Source organism: Macrobrachium nipponense, chromosome 27 (genome assembly GCF_015104395.2).
Source record: "Macrobrachium nipponense isolate FS-2020 chromosome 27, ASM1510439v2, whole genome shotgun sequence".
Taxonomy (NCBI): Eukaryota; Metazoa; Arthropoda; class Malacostraca; order Decapoda; family Palaemonidae; genus Macrobrachium; species Macrobrachium nipponense.
The window spans coordinates 49,438,410-49,445,272 of record NC_087216.1 but is presented as its reverse complement, the minus strand read 5'-3'; the positions used below and the strand labels follow the sequence as shown (position 1 = coordinate 49,445,272).

Genomic DNA, 6,863 nt, shown 5'->3' with positions numbered 1-6,863 from the left:
CTAGAATGCTGTAATGGTAATACCAGACATTTTAATGGGTGGTTACCCCCTCACAGACACCCCACAACGAATGGGGAGGGGGCGACAGGAACTGCATACAAAATTGAAGTTACCAAGTAAAATTTGTACTACAATAGCACTGCATATCCTAGAATGCTGTGATCGTAATGGCAGACATTTGAGTGGTCCCCCAGACAGACACACCCTAACAGATGGGCAGGGGGAGGGGGCAAGCCTGATAATTAATGTTACGACTAGTATAGGAGGCTACTATTGACCCGTATTATACATTATCATGATATATTTAATAAATATTTTTATCTTTTCTATATCCTTTGTATTTATTTAACACAAAAATTATTTATTTGTTTCATACAAATATTAGTCATCTGTAGGCCCACAATAATTCGGTCATATTACTATTTTGTCAAGCAAGCAATTGAGTTCAATTATAGTACTCGCTTTAGCTTTGTTTACGAGATGAAAATTAATGTAGCGGTAGCTGGAAGACTGGCACTGTAAAGTAGCATGTAAGTTCATATCTTTATTAGAGTTATTGCTGTAAAATGCCTATGTACTTAACATTTGTTAAATAGAGTAATACGCACCCATTAAATAGATATATACGCTATAGTCAGGGTAAAGATCATAATAATTGCGCTATAGCCTACTCGGTTTGTTTTATTAAAGCAGGACTACCTTCTTTTGGTTTCAACTGACTTTCATACTAATGAAATTACGGATACATTTTTGTATTATCAGTTTTATGAATGAATATTGTTGTTACTATAGTCGGTTTTTTTTCGGGTGGTGTAAAATTCGTCAGATAAAATATACCTGGCTGAGGAAGGACACAGAGGATCTCTGTTTTTTAAACAGTCTCTCCACACACCAAGTTATTTCGAACATTTCCATTCTCTCAAGAAGATTATGAATAAATATAAGACCAAAGAAATAATCACTTAGCATTAATATAAAGAAAACAAGAGAAATGAAAAATTAGTGCGATTGTGAATTTTTTCTATCGTTAATGTTTAATGAGTACGTGTTAAGCGAATTGTTAGGGTTTAGTGAGTAAGCGTTTAGTGATGTTTATGAGTAAGTGTTTGATGAATGTTTAGGGTTTAGTGACTGTTTAATGTGTCAGTATTCATTGAAATGTTTGCTGAGTGTTAGGGTTTAGTGAATGTTTTGTGAATGTTATTGAATGTTTATTATGTAAGTATTCAGTGAATGTTTTTGTCTTTAGGGTTTTTTAGTGAATGTTTTTGTTTAATATTAAAGTGAGCGTTTAGGGAATGTCTTATGAATGGTAGTGTTTAGTGAATATTTAGTGTATAAGTATTAAGTGAGTGTTTAGGGTTTTAATGAATGTTTTGCGAATGTTAAGTGAGCGTTTAGTGAATGTCTTGTGAATGTTAGTGTTTAGCAAGTGTTTAGTGTGTAAGTGTTTATTGAGATTTTAATGAGTAGATGTCCATTCACTGTTTAGTATTTAATAAGTATTTAGGGTTTGGTAAGCATTTAGTATTTAATGAGTGCTTAGGGTTTAGTGAGTGTTTAGTGTTTAATTAATGTTTTGGATTAAGTGATTGTTTAGTGAATGTTTACCGAGTGTTTGGAGTATAATGAGTATTTAGTGAATTTAGTGTTTCAAGTGTTTAGTTAGCATTTAGTGTATCGTGAGTGCCTAGTGAGTGTTGGGTATTCAGAGTGTTTTGTGTTATTGAGTGTGAGGGTATGTTAAGTGTGTGTGTGTGTGTGTATGTATAGTGAATGTATGCAAGTGTGAGTGTGAGTGCTTACTGAGTAGGTGCATTGTGAGTGTTAGTGTTTAGTGATTGTATTACATTACTGTTTAGTAAGTGCTTCGCTACTGTGTGCAAAGAAAGTCCTGTATTTATATGTTTGACACTGCTTAGATCCAAGAGCAGATGCTTAGGCCTTGACCACAATGGTTAGAGTGCTTAAGCCTGTTTTCGTAAGGTAATTTTTCTCTGTGAAATTGGGTCGAATAACAGTATAAATAATAACAATAATAATAAAGATGAAAAAATAATATTAATTGTTGTAAATTTATTTGTACATATATATTTTCTAACCTTTAACGAAGTCACTGCTAAGAGCTACAAAATAACTATACCCCATTTTGTTTAGTATAAGCTCTGCAGAAATTATAATATTATATTTTGAATAATCTGATTAATTTTACTTAGCATTTAAAATATTTGATAGATAGATTTAATAAATAGATTTAACTGTCCCTTCAAATTAGTTAAGAAATTATTTAATTGATTTAGGGAGTGATAAGAACCATTGACCTGACAGGCTTTTTCGGGGGGTAGCGAGAGGTCGAGCGCGGGTTTTTGCTTTTTGGGGCCTTGTTCAAACAGACAGCATGGTAGACGGGCGACAACTTGTTTCGTAAACTTCGTCTCGAGTTTAATTTACGTAGTGTAGGGTTTTAGAAATTAATAACCCTTAAGATAATTGGTTTGTATGATCTCCTTTCCTGTTTGTACCTACCCTAACCCATATCCTATCCGAATCCTTATCTGCAACCGAAATTTGAAACGGCCATTCACACTGATTTGTCGTCGGAAAATTCGGTAAGTAAAATAACATTTCTTGTCAACGTACCAATTTATTTCCACGAATATAATTAGAGGTCGCTGGGTTTGCTGATTGAATATATAGGATTAGTTTCTTAGTTTAGGAGTGAATTAAGAGGTGTGTGTCCAAACTGGGCTAACTTAAAAAAGGTAGGTCAACATACCAATTTTCCACAAAGGCTAAGCCGCCATGATTGGACGGCTGATTTGAGCCAACGGTCATTCGTTAGGAAGCGGTTTCGTCTTTCAACGTTTAACTTACTTATTTAACTTACTTATTTAAGACGTAATGCACTGTTTTCTTTACCTTAACTAAATTTTGAGCCCTTTTACGTAGTTAGGCTATTGTAATATTGGAGTTTGTGAGAATTAATTAGGGATAGACTCAGATTGAACAATTTTACAGGGGTTTATATAATTACATGGGCATAGTAGAAAATTTTGTCAATTAGGTCTGTCTGTTTACTTAGCATTACTATTTGGGATTAGTTTACCTTAATTTTACTTTAACCGGGTCGAAACTTAATTGAATTCTGGGACCAAACTGAACTGCCCTGGGAATTTTATACCTTGGTTTAATTTATTCATAGTCCTTATTAGATTAATTGCATTGACCTAAATTACTCCTACCTGAATTTAACTAGCCCACTTAAACTTACAAAGCAATTATTAATCCTTTGGATTTTCTGGCACAAGTCTGAAAACACGTTAGTCGCACGGAAGAATTGTGTGTTTTACAGTTAAGTCCGTTTTATACCATTTACTGTATTACTAGAGAACACAGTGGAAGGAAGTAATAAAATATAGTACTAAGAGCTGGACCGAGACCTTTCAATGTGGCCTTCCGAAGTCACTCTCGGTAAGGAGATCGCTACTTCAGTGATTGATGCCCTATGCCTTGCATACAGCCGACATATTTGCACATTCGGTTGTCCGATTTCTATAACTGTGTTGGAGACGCATTATAAATCATATTAGCAATGGTAAATGCATTGAACAGACGTGAGGATATAATATGATGTCAGTGCCTGTCTACTGGATAGAATGAGCAATTGAAGTAAAATTATTACTAGGGAGAAAATTAGTCGAATAATGGTCGTCAAAGCCAGTATCGATAGAATGTATTGAAACACATTACATAGGCTGCCTTTGGTGGGTGCCGGTGGGAAGTTAAGAGAAAAACACATTCAGCTGGCTTCAAACATCAAACTGGGTAAGTATAATTTTTATTCGAGTTGAAATTTTCTTCCCTGAATATAAATGGTACTGATACTTGGTGATAGCGTACAGATCAATTAGAGAAAGGCAGCCGAAAATAAGGGGACTATTAGATACTTAACATGGTATTATAGGCCAACTTAATTTGGAAGTCAGGAGCTCCAAGTTGTATGATCGTCTACTTCGGGAGGGGGAATAGAATGGGTGGAAATGTTTTAATGTTTATAGTTAGCCTATCCTGAACAATTCATTCACATTTCCGTTTCCAGTAATTATTTGTGTTGTGATACATCATCTCTTTGTGAATATCAATCGAACTCCCATACCCGATAAAAATTTCATTTCATCCACACGAACCAACAGCAACTAAAGAACAATTCAGTTATGGTAAGACACATTGGTCTACGAACCATCGACATGGCTTGATTGCTCTAACTATAGGCAAGAAAAGAAAACGACCAAAGACGCTATTAAAACGAGAATACTTATCTTACATTTTTTTTTTTTTTTTTTTTTTTTTTTTAGAGGAAATGAGAGTGGCACCATATGACTGTTTAACTATTCAAAAATGGCTCAGCACACATACATACTTGTAGCTGTGTCACTTTTGTGAAGCCCCCCCCCCACCCAACACCCCCCCACCCCATTCAGATAAAATACTACTTGTGTGAAGTAATAACTCCACACCAAAGGAGAGTGCTAATATATATATATAGTATATATAATATATATATATATATATATATATATATATATATATATATATATATATATATATATATATATATATATATATATATATATATATATATATATATATATATATATATATATATATATATATATATATATATATATATGTATATATATATATATATATATATATATATATATGTATATATATATATATATGTATATATATATAATAGATATGAATAATTATCACATCGAACCGTGATCATTTATATATCAATTCAGCTACAAATGTCCTTTAATATCTAAATTCACTTTACCTCCCAAATGATATATTTTCATATATGTACCGAAGGGGAATTTTTTAATTGATAATAATTTCGTCCCCCCATGGGATCGAACCACCGTCCAAGTGGACGGGGACGAAATCAGGACAGTCAGTGACGCTATCCAATCAGCCAACAGAGACGCTATAAGTTCATATCGATTCTGACCTTAAACAAAGTCACCCTCGATCTTGGGTGCTTTTCGTAATTAGAATCGATATGAAACCCCGTCTACCATGTTGGCCAATTCGAGCGTTTGACAGCACGTAGCCTTTTGTTATGAATAATTATCAAATCGAACGTGATCCATTTATATATCAATTCAAGCTACAAATGTCCTTTAATATCTAAATTCACTTTACCTCCCAAATGATATATTTTCATATATGTACCGAAGGGGAATTTTTTAATTGATAATAATTTCGTCCCCCCATGGGATCGACCCACCGTCCAAGTGGACGGGGACGAAATCAGGACAGTCAGTGACGCTATCCAATCAGCCAACAGAGACGCTATAAGTTCATATCGATTCTGACCTTACAAGTCACCTCGATCTTGGGTGCTTTTCGTAATTAGAATCGATATGAAACCCCGTCTACCATGTTGGCCAATTCGAGCGTTTGACAGCACGTAGCCTTTTGTTATGAATAATTATCACATCGAACCGTGATCCATTTATATATCAATTCAAGCTACAAATGTCCTTTAATATCTAAATTCACTTTACCTCCCAAATGATATATTTTTCTATATGTACCGAAGGGAATTTTTTTAATTGATAATATTCGTCCCCCCATGGATCGAACCCACGTCCAGTGGACGGGGACGAAATCAGGACAGTCAGTGACGCTATCCAATCAGCCAACAGAGACGCTATAAGTTCATATCGATTCTGACCTTACAAGTCACCTCGATCTTGGGTGCTTTCGTAATTAGAATCGATATGAAACCCCGTCTACCATGTTGGCCAATTCGAGCGTTTGACAGCACGTAGCCTTTTGTTATGAATAATTATCACATCGAACCGTGATCCATTTATATATCAATTCAAAGCTACAAAATGTCTTTAATATCTAAATTCACTTACCTCCCAAATGATATATTTCATATATGTACGAAGGGGAATTTTTTAATTGATAATAATTTCGTCCCCCCATGGGATCGAACCACCGTCCAAGTGGAAGGGGACGAAATCAGGACAGTCAGTGACGCTATCCAATCAGCCAACAGAGACGCTATAAGTTCATATCGATTCTGACCTTACAAGTCACCCTCGATCTTGGGTGCTTTCGTAATTAGAATCGATATGAAACCCCGTCTACCATGTTGGCCAATTCGAGCGTTTGACAGCACGTAGCCTTTTGTTATGAATAATTATCACATCGAACCGTGATCCATTTATATATCAATTCAAGCTACAAATGTCCTTTAATATCTAAATTCACTTTACTCCCAAATGATATATTTTCATATATGTACCGAAGGGAATTTTTTTTTTTTTTAATTGATAATAATTTCGTCCCCCCATGGATCGAACCACCGTCCAAGTGGACGGGACGAAATCAGGACAGTCAGTGACGCTATCCAATCAGCAACAGAGACGCTATAAGTTCATATCGATTCTGACCTTACAAGTCACCCTCGATCTTGGGTGCTTTCGTAATTAGAATCGATATGAAACCCCGTCTACCATGTTGGCCAATTCGAGCGTTTGACAGCACGTAGCCTTTTGTTATGAATAATTATCACATCGAACCGTGATCCATTTATATATCAATTCAAGCTACAAATGTCCTTTAATATCTAAATTCACTTACCTCCCAAATGATATATTTTCATATATGTACCGAAGGGGAATTTTTAATTGATAATAATTTCGTCCCCCCATGGGATCGAACCACCGTCCAAGTGGACGGGGACGAAATCAGGACAGTCAGTGACGCTATCCAATCAGCCAACAAAAGGCTACGTGCTGTCAAACGCTCGAATTGGCCAACATGGTAGACGGGGTTTC

At 35.2% G+C, this 6,863-nt stretch overlaps 1 protein-coding gene across 1 annotated transcript in view; it reads left to right on the top strand.

Moving 5' to 3' along the window:
* LOC135200695 (uncharacterized) overlaps positions 1-6,863 on the top strand; it is a 39,191-nt gene that overhangs the window by 3,165 nt on the left and 29,163 nt on the right. The window lies entirely within an intron of this gene.